Below are 15,005 nucleotides of genomic sequence, written 5' to 3'. Positions count from 1 at the left end.
TGCCTCCTGCACATCTTCTACTGGGGATGTGCCTGCAACCAAGGCATATGCCTTGATCGAAATTGAACCTGGGAACCTTCAGTCTGCAGGCCGACGCTCTATCCACTGAGCCAAACCAGCCAGGGATGTCCTGAGATATTTTTAAGATCAATGTTGTAAAGGTGATTCATTCTTTTAATACTTTATTCCTGAAAATTATATTTTAAAGGACCTGAGAAAAAATATATCTAACGATAATAACTAACACATATATTACAGGTATTATTCCAAGTGCTTTACATATATCAATTTACATAATTTCCAAAACTTACTAGGTATGAACTATCATTATCCCAATATTACAGATGAGCAAAATATTTTGCCCATGGTTACCCAGTTCATAAATGGTAGAGCCTTAAATTAGTTTTAGGTACTCCAGCACCACAGCTCATGTATTTAACCATGACACTGAACTGTTATGACTTTTAAGAGACAGTTTCATAGCAGGATGTGGCTGCTTAGCTGAACATTAGATAATGAGTGCAGTTTTCCTGTTGCTTATACTATACGGCATTTTAAGTTGGAGTAAGTAAAAATCTTAGAGGGCTGTTTCCCCACAATGCTAATTCTTTCATATTATCACTAGAGGCCTGGTGCATAAAATTCGTGCACTGGGGGCGAGGGGTCGTCCCTCAGTCTGGCCTGCACCCTCTTGCAGTCTAAGAGTCCTGGGGGGATGTCCCAAGCCATCAGTTGGACATCTTAGCACTGCCGTGGAGGTGGGAGAGGCGCTGCACTCACAAGCCATGAGCCTGGCTTCTGGCTGAGTGGTGTTCCCCCTGTCGGAGCTCACTGACCACTAGGGGGGCAGCTCCTGCATTGAGCATCTGCCCCTGATGATCAGTGCACATCATAGTGACTGGTCATTCTGCCATTCGGTCAATTTGCATATTAGCCTTTTATCATATAGGATAGTAGGCCTCTTTTTAGCTGGAACCCTTTGGGGTCCTAGGAATTAGTTAAAAAAAAAGAGAGATAAGTCTAGCTTAAAGTATAAAGAGAGTTATTACTTTTTCATGTTGAAAGAGTCCAATACAACATTTTTAAAAATATATTTTATTGATTTTTTACAGAGGAAGGGAGAGGAATAGAGAGTTAGAAACATCCATGAGAGAGAAACATCAATCAACTGCCTCCTGCACACCCCCTACTGGGGATGTGCCCGCAACCAAGGTACATGCCCTTGACCGGAATTGAACCTGGGACTCTTCAGTCCACAGGCCGATGCTCTAGCCACTGAGCCAAACTGGTCAGGGCTACTACATTTTTAAAAAAGTCTCATGAAGCCCAGTCAGTGTGGTCAGTGGTTGAGCATCAACCTATTAACCAGGAAGACATGGTTCAATTCCCAGTCAGAGCACATGTCTGGGTTACAGGCTCAATCCCCAGTAGGGGGTGCGCAGGCAGCAGGCAATCAATGATTTTCTCTCATAATTGATGTTTCTATCTCTATCTCCCTTCCTCTCTGAAATCAATAAAAATGTATTTTTAAAAAATCTCAAGGATATGTGTTTTGTTCTATTTTTTTTTAGATTAGATGATTCCTATTGATCTGCCTTCAAGTTCATTAATTATTTTTTCAGCTGTATCTAAGCTGATGTGGAACCCATGTAGTGTGTATTTTATTTTGTTTACTAGTGCCCCAGTGCATGGATTCGTGCACATTGAAAGGAAATTAATTAGAAGGTGGCTAGCAGGGTGGGACTGGGTGAGATGAGCTGGACACCCTCTGGAGTCAACCTCAAGTGGTTCCTTCCCTGGCCAGCCACACCTGGGGCAGCGCTGTGGCTTGAAGGGTGTCTGTGGAGTGAGCAGGGTCCCTCTGGCAGGTGGAGTCCCTTGGCCTGACCTGTGGGGGTTGGGCCAAAACCAGCTCTCCAACATCTCCCAAGGGATTCTGGATTGCGAGAGGGGGGTTCTCAGGTGACGCACCCCAGAAATGAGCTCCCTCCTCTCTGGTTCTGGTGTGCACCACCTGAGAACCTCTGCTGCCAAGTCACCACAGCTTGGCAGCTCCTGCGTTGAGCATCTGGCCCCTGGTGATCAGTGCATGTCATACCTACTGGTCAGTTGGATGGTCAGTAGGTCGCTTAGCAATATATATAGGCTAGTGGCTTGGTGCATGAAATTCATACATGCGGGGGAGGGGGTTCCCTCAGCCCAGCCTGCACCCTCTCCGATTGAGGACCCCTTGGGCCTAAATTGGCGATTGGACATCCCTTTCGCAATCTGGGGACCACTGGCTTCTAACCGCTCACCTGCCTGCCTACCTGATCACCCCTAACTGTCTTTGCCTGCCTGCCTGATCTCCCCTAACTGCCCTCCCCTGCCGGCCTGATCTCACCCCAACTGATCTCCCCTATCGGCCTGTTCTTGCCCCCAACTGCCTCTGCCTGCCTGATTACCCCTAACTGCCCTCCTTTACCAGCCTGATCTCGCCCCCAACTGCCCTCCCCTGCAGGCCTGATTGCTCCTAACTGCCTCTGATTGCCTCATCACCCCTAACTGCTCTCCCCTACTGGCCTGATCTCACCCTCAACTGCCCTCCCCTTCTGGCCTGATCACCCCTAACTGCCTCTGCCTCGGCCCACACCACCATGGCTTTGTCCAGAAGGAAGCTGAACGTCTGGAAGATGTCCGGTTGACCTGGTCTAATTAGCATATTACCCTTTTATTAGTGTAGCTAGATTATATAGGATAGGATTGCTTAAATGGGGGGCAAAAGCCTTTTTCAGCAGGAGGAGATGCTCTTGGCAGACAAAAACACATAATTCCTGTATTTGGACTGATAGCCAGCCATATGCACTATACTGCCAAACCAGTCATTAAAAAATTGAACTGCTTTCTTATACCTTACACCAAACAGCTGTTGCCCTTAAAACCCCTCCTCAGCCCCCACCTTAGGTTCTGCCTTCATAGTTCACCTAGATTAGGTTCTGATTGGTCGGTTTCTATGCCAGTCAGTGTCTCCAGGCCTATCTCTGGGTCTGATCAAAGAGGCGGGTCTGATCAGCAGTCCCCCCGCCCCCGAGAAACAGAGGAGTAGCTGTTGGTGAAGTCCAGAGAGAAAGAGAGAGCCAAAGGCTGATCAACAGCTGCCACAGAGGCTGTGAATCAGACCCAGTGCTGGGTTGCCTCAGTGTTTGGTCGAGCCTTGGTAGTTGCAGAAGTTATGGACCCTAGTTCTTTATATATGTAGATTATCATTTTAAGTTTTACATTTTCTACTTTATTATTTATAGTTTCCTTTCATTGGCTGAAATTTTCTATACATTCATTAAGACCATATTTCCTTTCATTCTTTGGACATATTCTCCTTTAGTTCTTTGACAATAGATTAATTATTGTCTTGGATAAGAAGACAATGAATTGGATTCCAGGCAGAACTCAGTGGTATTGGTTTGCTAAGGAGGCAGAAATCAGAGTTCAGTACACCTGAAGAAGCTGGAATTTGCAAGATGGTATCAGAGATTAAGGAACTATATAAAGGAAGATTTTTAAAAGTCCATTTGGAGATTTTCTTAGAGCCTTTGAATGAGGGCTAGGCTGAATATTCACAGGGCAAGACTACCTGAGACTTACCTTTAAAGTCTTCTTATGAAGAGTCCAACACTGGGCATCTTGGGATTTGTTTCTACTGACATTTTTTTTCTTGACTGTAGGTCACATGTTCCTGCTTATCTGCATGTTGGTTATTTTTATTGTATATTGAACAATGAAGATGATGTATTTAGAAACTATGGGTTCTGCTATCTCCATCCAAAGAGGGATTTTTGCTCTAGTAGTAGTTCAATATATTTGGATTTATGCTTTGTTAAGGTAAATATGCATAAAGCTTAAGGTCTTTCTAAGTCCTAATTAATTTTAAGGAATCAGCCTTCAAATTGTATGTCTGCTATAGATCTTTTAAGGGTTGGGTTTTGGAATTTTTCAGGGTGGGTCTATTATAGGTCTTACTTTAGGACATGGTGTTTACTTGTAAGGCTTCTGGTGTCTCAGCTAGATTTCCTGTTTATTCATGAGGTACTAACAAGGTCTCTTCAGTTTTGTTGCCTGGAACTCCAACATCCTCCAGCATGGGTCAACTGGTAATATCTGTTTCTCTCTCTACACCAAACCCCATGGTAAGTCTCAGGTAGTCTTGCCCTGTGAATATTCAGCCTAGCCCTCATTCAAAGGCTCTAAGAAAATCTCCAAATGGACTTTTAAAAATCTTCCTTTATATAGTTCCTTAATCTCTGATACCATCTTGCAAATTCCAGCTTCTTCAGGTGTACTGAACTCTGATTTCTGCCTCCTTAGCAAACCAATACCACTGAGTTCTGCCTGGAATCCAATTCATTGTGACATTGGAAAGCTTTCCCCTATGCAGAGAACTGGAGTGGTTGTTGAGCTACCTTGTGGTTTTCCTTTCTCTCTGTAATCACAGCATTGTGCTGCTGGTTGTATAATGTCCTAGAACAGTCAATTCATAGACATTGTCTAGTTTAATGGTTGTGTATGACAGAAGGGCTAGTACAGTACCAGTTACTCTATTATAATCAGAGTGAAAATCTCCAAGGGGATTCATTTTTTAACAAATTTAAGAGTCGTGATAAACCTATTTGCTCTGTCCAGACTTATAGTTTTGTGAAATTTTAACCATCTTAAAACATAATCATATGCATCATGTGACAGGAAGTTTGTGGGAACAACTTCAGGGGACATGGGATCAATTAGCTGGCTGCTATATCCTTTATCCTCATGTAGCATCTTATTTTGGGATCCTTTAGAATCAGATGCTGAGATGTGGATTTGAGTAGTAGTGGTTTATTTCGGAGGTGTATTCATTTTCTATGGCTTCTGTAACAAATTACCACAATATTTATGGCTTAAAACAAACATTTTTTATCTTACAGTTTTGAAGGTCAAAAGTTTGAAATCAAAGTCATGAGGCTAAACTCTGGGTGTTCTCAGGGTCACTTTCTCTCTAGAGGCTCTAGGGAAGACTCTGCTTCCTTGCCTTTTCCAGCTCACAGAAAGGCATTCCTTATATTCCTTATATGTGGCCCCTTCCACCATCTTCAAAGCCAATAATAGCACAACACTTGCTTCAGTGGTAACATTGGCTTCTTGTTCTGTGTCAAATCTCTCTCTATCTTCTTCTTATAAGGATATTTGTTACTGCACTTAGAGCCCATCCATATAACCCAGGATATTATCCCCATCTCAAAATCATTCACTTAATCATACCTGCAAAGTCTCCTTTGTCAAATTAGGTAGCATTCACAGATTTATGGATTAGAACCTGGATATCTTTAGGAGCTATTTTCTAGCCTACCAAAGTCCATCCTCGAGCCCCTAGAGATTCATGTCCACACAACATGCAAAATATATTCATCTCACGCCATCAAATTCAAAATCCTGAACCCTTTTAGTACCAACCCAAAATCTAAAATCTTATTATCTAAGTCAGGTTTGGGTAGAATTGTGGGACTTATCTACCCTGGTGCAAAATTTCTTTACCATTTGTACACTGCTGAAACTGGAAAATAAGTTGTCTATTCTCAAAATACAATGGTGGGGCAGGCATAGAATAATGTTATAGGTATTCTGATTCCTCAAGGGAGAACAAGGAGAGTCACCAGCCCAGAGTAATTTCAGAAAACAACCAGCAAGTTCCACTAGGTTTCAAGGCCTTAAAATAATTCTCTAGGGCTTAGAACTCTGCCTTCCACCTGTGGTGGCTCGGCTTTCTGGACACATTTCAATATAACTAAAGAATATTCTTGTGTCTGTTCTTAGAATTCTCTTTTGAAATGGTTATAACATCTGTTGGTTCTCTCATGAGTTAAGTAAAATATTTTAACATGTGTTTATTTCATATATGTATAAATGTCATAATTTTATTTTATTCTGAAAATTATCTTTTAATCATTTTAGAGGTCAAACCAAAATGCACAATACATTAACCTACCAGAGGCAGGTAAATTTCAACTACAAAGAAATATATGTCATGAAGAGTTTAAGACTAGACATGGCTTTTCTTGATCCAGGTGAATCCAAAGTACCATTACAGTGATGTTAAGTCTGTTTCTCTAATTTTCATTTTCCAATCTCCTATCGTAGTCTTTGTTTCATTTTGGATATATTATAACCCATATGTATGAACCATTATTGGCAGAACTGGATGGGAATTTGGTTTTAGAGTTGGACCATTTTGAGACCTCTCTAAATGGATTCATGGTTTATAGAGATCTAATCTAGAGTAGATGAGAGACAACAGAAAATCTGAGTTTGTCAGTGTTTTTGTTTCTTGTTTTATCTGTTTTGAGCTCAAATTATTTAAGAATTCCATACCCACTGGGAGGAGAACAATATTTTGACATTGGGACTGGTGGATTTTTATATTTCTATGTTTATTCTTTATACATAGCACATTATAGAATTAAAGCTATAAGCTCTGCCAGGCATGCATGGCTCAGTGGTTGAAAGTTGACCTATGAGAAAGGAGGTAACAGTTCAATTCCTGGTCAGGACATATGCTCAGGTTATGGGCTCTATCCCCAGTGTGGGGAGAGCAGGAAGCACCCATAGATGATTCTGTCTCATCATTGATATTCTATCTTTCTCTCCTTCTATGTCCTCTCTGAAATCAATAAAAATATCTATATTTGTTTAAAAATCTATAATCTTTACTTCTCTATGCTTCTATGTCTATGTGTCTGTAATTAAGAAATTCCTTCTGAATGTATGAGTGTGGAATTTTTTCCAACCTCTGGGTGATCCTATCTAATAAAAGAGTAATATGCAAATTAACCATCACACCTCACTCCATCAGTCCATCACAAAGATGGCGGCGGCCAAGGAGCTGGAGTGAGCAGGAGGCTTGCATTGCCCCCAGTGATGGAGGAAGCTGAGCTTCCCGTCTGACTTGGCCGGCCCTGAGCTCTGATCAAGGCTAAAAAGTTTCAATTATAGAAGATAAATAAATCCCAGATACCTGCTTCCCGCCAGCCTGGCCTCGGCTCAAGGAAGTGCTGGGAACCTCTGTTTCCAGGGGCAACCCAGGCTTTCAGCCCAACCTGGCATCCACTCAAGGATACAAAGTTTCAATTATAGAAGTTAAATAAATCTCAATACCTGCTTCCAGCCGTCGGCTGTGGCCAGCCTAAAAACGGCCCACAGCCCCTCACCCAGGCTGGCCAGGATCCCCAGCGGGACCCCCCACCATTAAAGGGCAGTGGCCAGCCTGAAAACATCCATCATCCCCTCACTCAGGCTGGCCAAACCTTCTTGGGGTGAGGGTCCCCACTGGGGGGAGGGGCTTGATCAGCCTGCAAATAGCCATCAACCCCTCACCCAGGCTGGCCAACCCTCCATGGGGTGAGGGTCACCACTTGGGGGGGCTTGACCAGCCTGCATAGAGCCATCAGCTCCTCACCCAGGCTGGCCAGGCACCCCAGTGGGGACCCCCACCCTGAACGGGGAGTGACCAGCCTGCAAACACCCATCAGCCCCTCATCCAGGCTGGCCAGGCACCACAGCAGGACCCCCACCCTGATCTGGGACATCCTTTAGGGCAAACCATCCGGCCCCCACCCGTGCACCAGGCAACTATCCTATATAATAAAAGGGTAATATGAAAATTGACCCTAACAGCAGAATGACTGGTCACTATGACACACACTGACCACCAGGGGAAAGATGCTCAATGCAGGAGCTGCCCCATGGTGATCAGTGCGCTCCCACAGAGGGAGCTCTGCTCAGCCACAAGTCAGGCTGATGGCTGCCAGCACAGCGGTGGTGGCGGGAGCCTCTCCCACCTCCTCAGCAGCACTAAGGATGTCTGACTGCAGCTTAGGTCTGCTCCCTGCTGGTAAGTGGACATCCCCTGAGGGCTGCTGGAAAGCCAGGGGGGTTTCTGACTGTCAGCTTTGGCCCGATCCCCCAGGGAGTAGGCCTAAGCCAGCAGGTGGACATCCTCCGAGGGGTCCCAGACTGCGAGAAGGTACAGGCTGGGCTGAGGGACCCCCTGGAGTGCACAAATTTTTGTGCACCAAGCCTCTAGTCTATAATAATAAAAGAGTGATGTGCTAATTAGATCGGACATCTTCTGGACGTCATTCCTGACAAAGCCCAGCTGGAGGGAAGCCAGCCCGGGTCCCAGGTGCCTGCGGGAGGCATGAGGGAAGCCATCCCAGGTCCTGGGTAGCCGCGGGTGGCTGGAGGAGGGAAGCAGCCTGGGTCTTGGCTGCTTGCCGGTGGCCAGAGGAGGGAAGCCTGGGTCCCAGGTGCTGGAGGGAAGCTGGTGCTGGCAGCTTAGGGAAAGCCTACTCTTGCATGAATTTTCATGCAGGGGGCCTCTAGTATATACATACTCACAAACACAAATATGCAGGCAAAATGAGGAGGCAAAGCAACAACCCCCAAATGAAAGAACAAAAGAATTCTCAGAAGAAGAAATAAATGAAATGGAGATAAGAAATTTATCTGATAAAGAGTTCAAAATAATGAGAGTAAAGATGGTCAAGAGCATGTGAAAACATATAGGAACTATGAAAACAGAACTAAAGAATGACATAGCACAAATAAGATTACATTGGAAGGAATACACAGCAGATTAGGGTAAGTTGAGGATCAAATCAGTGAATTATACAACAGAGTTTAAAAAATCACTCAATCAAGCCTCCTGATCACCACACCCTCTGTCTGAGGAACAGCAGCTGTGTGTGAAGCCTCCCCCAACCAGCCAGAGGAGCCACCACAACTGTGAACAGCACCAACCAGAGGAGCTGCTACCAACTGAAGTGCAGCTGCTACCACAACCGCCTGAGGAGCAACTGCAGCCCGAGGAGCCACTGCCACCCAAGGAGCAGCCACTGAACGACTCAACATCTAGATATGTCAGTGAGGACAAACATGGGTAGGCAAAGAAACACCCAAAGGAAAGAAAAGGAGGACTCGCCAGAAAAGCAGCTAAGTGATACAGAGGAATGCAACATGACAGAAAAAGAATTCAGATTAAGGGTCCTAGAGGGCATAAACCAGATGGAGGAAAAAATCAACAACTTATGCAAGAAGCAAGAAGGAACAGGTGAAAAAATCAATAAATTATGTAAGAACCAAGAAGAAATGAAGAGTGATATAGCTGCAATAAAAAACACCATTGAAGAAACAGATGAAAAAAATCAATAAATTATGTAAGAACCAAGAAGAAATGAAGAGCGATATAGCTGCAATAAAAAACACCATTGAAAGTATCAACAGTAGACAAGGAGAAGTGGAGGACCAAATTAGTGAATTAGAAGACAAGGAAGCAAAACACACCCAAACTGAACAGCAATTGAAGACAAAAATTAAAAGACAGGAGGAGAGCTGAAGGGAGCTATGAGACAACATGAAACGAAACAATATACGAATAATAGGGGTGCCAGAACAACAGAAAGAGGAACAAGGGTTAGAAAACCTATTTGAAGAAATAATATAAGAAAACTTCACTGAGGTGGGAAAGAAAAAAGTCACACAAGCACATAGAGTCCCAAACAAGGTGAACCCGAAAAGACCCACACCAACACACATCATAATTACCATGGCATATGTTCAGGACAAAGAGAGAATCTTACAGGCTGCAAGAGAGACACGGAAAGTTACATTCAACGGATCTCCCATTAGATTATCAAATGATTTCTCAACAGAAACACATCATGCCAGAAAAGAATGGACGGAAATTTACAAAGTGATGCAAAGCAAAGGACTGAATCCAAGAATACTCTATCCAGAAAGGCTATCATTCAAAATTGAAGGGGAAATAAGAAGCTTCACAGAAAAAAAAGGCAAAGGGAATTTATCACCACCAAGCCAGCAATGCAAGAAATGCTAAAGGGACTGGTGTAAAAAGAAGAAATAAAAAGCTCAGAAAGAAAACAGCCACACAAAAAAAGAAATGGCTATAAACAAGTACCTTTCCATAATAACTTTAAACGTAAATGGACTAAATGCTCCAATCAAAAGACATCGAGTGGCTGAATGGATAAAAAACCATGACCCATATATTTGCTGTCTACAAGAGACCCACTTCAGAAGAAGGGACTCACACAAACTGAAAGTGAAGGGATGGAAAAATATCTTTCAGGCAAATGGAAAGGAAAAAAAGCTGGGGTAGCAATACTTATATCAGAAAAATTAGACCTCAAAGTGAACGCCATAACAAGAGATAAGGAAGGCCACTTCATAATACTAAAAGGATCAATACAACAAGAAGATATAACCCTGATAAACATATATGCACCCAATGTAGGAGCACCCAAACACATAAAAAACACTCCTGGAAGATATCAAAGGAGAGATCCACAACAATACAATCATAGTAGGAGACTTTAATACACCACTGACATCACTGGATAAATCCTCTAGACAAACAATCAGCAAAGAAACAGCAATCCTAAATGACTCACTAGATCAGACGGACTTAATTGACATCTTCAGAACACTTCACCCCAAAGCCACGGAATATACATTCTTCTGAAGGGCTCATGGGACATATTCAAAAATAGACCACATATTGGGTCACAAACAAAGTCTCCCCAAATTCAAGAAGATTGAAATCATACCAAGCATCTTCTCAGACCACGATGGCATAATATCAGAAATAAAGTACAATAAAAAAAAACCCAAAATACTCAAACACTTGGAAGCTGAATAGAATGTTATTAAATATTGATTGGGTTACCAATGACATCAAAGAAGAAATTAAAAACATCCTGGAAACTAATGACAATGAAAACACAACAATCCAAAACCTATGGGACACAATGAAAGCAGTCCTGAGAGGGAAGTTTATAGCTCTACAGGCCTATCTCAAAAAAACAAGAAAAAATGGTAGTAAATCATCTAACTCTACAACTCAAAGAATTAGAAAGAGAGCATCAAGAAAACCCCAGAGTGAGCAGAAGAAAGGAGATAATAAAGATTAGAGCAGAAATAAATGGCATAGATACCAAAAAAACAATACAGAAAATCAATGAAATCAAGAGCTGGTTCTTTGAAAGGATAAACAAGATTGACAAACCTCCAGCCAGGCACACAAAGAAGCAAAGAGAGAGGACCCAAATAAACAAAATCAGAAATGATAGAGGCGAAATAACAACAGACCCCACAGAAATACAAATGATTGTTAAACAATACTATGGACAGCTCTACTCCAACAAACTAGACAACCTGGAGGAAATGGACATATTCCTAGAAAAATACAACATTCCAAAACTCAATCAGGAAGAATCCAAAAATCTCAATAGGCCAATAACTATGGAAGAAATTGAAGCAGTCATCAAAAAGCTTGCAGCAAACAAAAGCCCAGGACCAGACGGCTTCACAGGGGAGTTTTACCAAACATTCAAGGAAGAACTAAAACCTATCCTCCTCAGACTATTCCAAAAAACTCAAGAGGAAGGAACACTTCCCAGCTCATTCTATGAAGCCAGCATCACCCTAATACCAAAACCAGGTAAAGACAACACAATGAAAGAGAATTACAGGCCAATATCCCCCATGAACATAGATGCCAAAATCCTCAACGAAATCTTAGCAAATCGGATCCAGCAGTACATCAGAAAGATCATACACCATGACCAAGTAGGATTTATCCCAGGGATGCAAGGATGGTACAATATCAGAAAATCAATAAACGTGATACATCACATAAACAAATTGAAAGAAAAAAAAACCACATAGTTATATCAATTGATGCAGAAAAAGCATTTGACAAAATCCAACACCCATTTTTGATAAAAACTCTCAGCAAGGTGGAAATAGAAGGATCATACCTCAACATAATAAAAGCCATATATGACAGGCCCACAGCCAACATCATACTCAATGGACAAAAACTAACATCATTTCCCCTAAGAACAGGAACAAGACAGGGATGCCCACTCTCACCACTCCTGTTCGATATAGTACTGGAAGTATTAGCCATTGCAATTAGACAAGAAGAAGAAATAAAAGGCATCCAAATAGGAAAAGAGGAAGTAAAACTGTCCTTATTTGCAGACGACATGATATTTTACATAAAAAACCTTAAAAACTCCATCAAAAAACTATTAGACTTAATAAATGAATTCGGCAATGTAACAGGATACAAAATTAATGCCACAAAATCTATGGCATTTCTATATACCAGTAGTGATCTTACAGAAAGAGAGATTATCAAAAGGGAAGGAACTCCTCCCATTTGCAACAGCATTGATGGAGCTGGAGAGCATTATGCTAAGTGAAATAAGTCAGTCAGAGAAAGATAAATATCATATGCTCTTACTCATTTGTGGATTATAATGAACAACATAAACTGATGAACATAAACAGATGTAGAGACAGAGAAGCATCGATGAGATGCTCAAACCTCAGAGGGAAGGTAGGGGAGGGTGGGTGTGAGGGGGAGAGATCAACCAAAGGTCTTGTATGCATGCATATAAGCATAAGCAATGGATGTGGACAACCGGGGGTGAGGGTGAGGGCAGGATTGGGGGGATGGGAGGACATTGGGGGATAAGGTCACATTTGTAATATCTTAATCAATAAAGGGAAAATAAAATTTAAAAAAATATTAGGTCTTATTATTTTTTAAAGATTTTGACTTTACAAAATACAATCACAGACGGAGCCCATGCCATCCTGAAGGGGAGAGCGGCCTCTTCTAGGAACTCATCAGCACCACCACCCAGACTGGCCTTGGACACTGCCGGTGACCCTGCAGTCACTCCAACCAAAATCCTGCTGCCTCACCCACAGACCTGCAGACCCTAGGACACCCACTTCCAAGGGTGCATGGCTCCTGCAGCAGTAAGTGCAACTCCACCCTCCCCAGCTGCCGACCTTTGGACATCTCAGTTGCGCCTTCCCCGTTCACAGGCCTCATGAGCCCACTGCCCCACAGGCTGCTCTTGGGTGCTGTGAGCTCCCACTGGGTGCGCTGTTATCCAAACAAGTGCACATGGCCCCGGCAGTAGAAATTCCTAATTCCCCCTTCCCAGCTGCCTACCCACAGACACCTTGGTCGTGCAGCTCCAATGCGATGGCCCCTGTCAGTGCATGTGTGCGCCACCCTGGCAAAGAGCCCCTGGTGTCTTTATAAGCGGCCACTGTGTGCGCATCAATCCAACCAGGGATGCAAGGCCCCGGCAGCAAAAACTGAGACTTTCCACTCCATAGCTGCCAACCTCCAGACACCACAGTCACGTTTTTCCAGCGCTCAGGCCTCCTGTGCCCACCGCCCCAAAGGCGGTTCTTGGGAGCCTCTGTGAGCCCCTGCTCAGCATGCTTGTATCCAAACAAGGGCACACAGCCCCAGCAGTAGAAATTTGGACTTCCCCCTCCTGTCTGCCTGCCCACAGACACCTCAGTCATGCGGCTTCAGCGCAAGGGCCCCTCTAAGCACACCACTTTGGCAAACAGCCTTCAGGTGCCTCTGAGCTGCCACTGGGAATGTGCAAATCCAACCAAGGACACAAGGCCCTGGCAGCAATAACTGAGTCTTCCCATTCCACAGCTGCTGACCTCCGAACACCACAGTTGCGCTTTAACAACATGCAAACCTCCTGAGCCCATTGCCCCAAAGGTGGCTCTTGGGTGCCTCTATGAGCCCCCTGCTGGGCATGCTCATATCCAAACAAGGGTGCATACCCCAACAAAGAAACTTAGCCTTCCATCTTCCTGCCTGCTTGTACACAAACAATGTGGTCATGAGGCTTCAGTGCAAGGGCCCCTCTGAGTGTGCCACCCTGGCAAATGGCTCCTGGGTGACTCTGTCAGCTGCCCCAGGGTATGCGCAAATACAACCAAAGGTGCAAGGCCCCAGCAGCAAAAACAGAGTCTTCCTCTTCCACAGCTGCCTACCGCCAGGCACCACAGTCGTGCCTTTCCAGTGCACAGTTCACAGGCCTCCTGAGCCCCAGCACCCCCAACAGGAGGCTCCTGGGTGCCTCTGTGAGACCCCACTGGGCACACGTGAATTCAACCAAGGGTGCAAGCAGCAAAAATTGGGACTTCCGCCTCCCCAGCTGCTGACCTCCATACACCACAGTTGTGCCTTTCCAGCATGCAGGCCTACTGAGCCTGTTGCCCCTATAGGCGGCTCCTGGGTGCCTCCTTGAGTCCCTGCTTGGTATGTTCATATCAAAACAAGGGTACATGGCTCTGGCAGCAGAAATTTGGACTTTCTCCTTCCAGGCTGCCAACCCACAGATGCTGACCACTGACAAGACATCATCCACGAATAAGAAACTAACATTGAAGATCCAACTACATCAAGAGAACCCAAATAGCTCAAGGGAGCTCCAGTAGATCACCAAACCCAGGAGACCTGAGAGACAGAACCAGTAGCACCACGTACAAAAGAAACTGGGTAGCAAAGCAGTTGGATCTAAGAAACAAAAACAATTAAAATGTTAAAGCAAAAAATGAGAAGACAAAAAAAAATCCCCTAAGAAAAAAGAGAAATCACCAGAAAGAGAATTAAATGAAATAGAGGCAAGTAACATGTCAGAGAAAGAATTCAGAGTAATGGTTATAAGGATGCTCAAATGGCTGGATGACAAATACACACAACTCAATGAGAATTACAACAATTTCACCAAGATGAAAAGGAACCAAGAGGAAATGAAGAATGACATAGCTGCAATAAAGAACACAATGGAAGGCTTAAACACTAGACTAGAAGAGGCTGAGGACCACATCAGTGAAGACAAGGTAGGAAAAAACACACAAACACAGCAGCAACTGGAAAGAAAACTTAAAAGCAGGAGGAGAGCCTAAGGGAGCTTTAGGAAAACACAAAACGGAACAACATTCACATAATAGCGGTATCAGAAGGAGAGGAAGTGGAGCAAGGAATAGAAAACCTGTTTGAAGAAATAATGACAGAAAACTTCCATGATGTTGGCAAGAAAAAAAAAAAACACGCAAGTTCAAGAAACACATAGAGTCCCTAA

The sequence above is a fragment of the Myotis lucifugus genome, unplaced genomic scaffold (genome assembly GCF_000147115.1).
Source record: "Myotis lucifugus unplaced genomic scaffold, Myoluc2.0 scaffold_4, whole genome shotgun sequence".
Taxonomy (NCBI): domain Eukaryota; kingdom Metazoa; phylum Chordata; class Mammalia; order Chiroptera; family Vespertilionidae; genus Myotis; species Myotis lucifugus.
Note: the sequence above shows the minus strand (reverse complement) of the source record.